This window comes from Penaeus monodon, chromosome 33 (assembly GCF_015228065.2).
Source record: "Penaeus monodon isolate SGIC_2016 chromosome 33, NSTDA_Pmon_1, whole genome shotgun sequence".
Lineage (NCBI taxonomy): Eukaryota > Metazoa > Arthropoda > Malacostraca > Decapoda > Penaeidae > Penaeus > Penaeus monodon.
Window position 1 is genome coordinate 3,134,010 of NC_051418.1, and position 599 is coordinate 3,134,608.

The window sequence follows — 599 nt, forward strand, 5'->3', positions numbered from 1 at the left end:
TTTTTTGTGTACCTTACTGTTATTATGTACTTGCAAAAAAGATTAAAATGCAATGATGTTTCTGGCAACTCATTTTTCTGTATGCTTAATGCCTTCTAGTCACGAAATTATATTTATCCCCGTCCATAATAAAGTATATATTAAGAATCTTATTTTTATATATCCTGTTTTGATTCTGCAAGTGGAATTAAATTGTTTAGAATAGAAATATGTTTTAACAATTATAGTTCAAGTTTAATAGGAAAGATTGAAAACTTATCCATAATTGATCTGTGGAATGAAGGCATGAATTCTACAGAAATCTCAAATGAGGGGAACTACAAGTTACAGTACAGCAACTCATGCTACAGCTGACATAACTTTAACCTACTGAACTGCAGCTATCCTAGTATTAGTGTATTGAAAGAGAGCTGACCCAACTCTAGCCTATTAAATTACAACTCCCTCTTTTGGTATTTTTGATTGGAAGATCCTTTAACAGTCCCACAAAACATGGTATACCACAACACTACCATTCTTTGAAATCATTAATGAAAAAGTCTGGTTGCCTGGCTGTCTTTATGATCCTCATCCTCTCTACCCCCTCCCCTCTCTCTCCC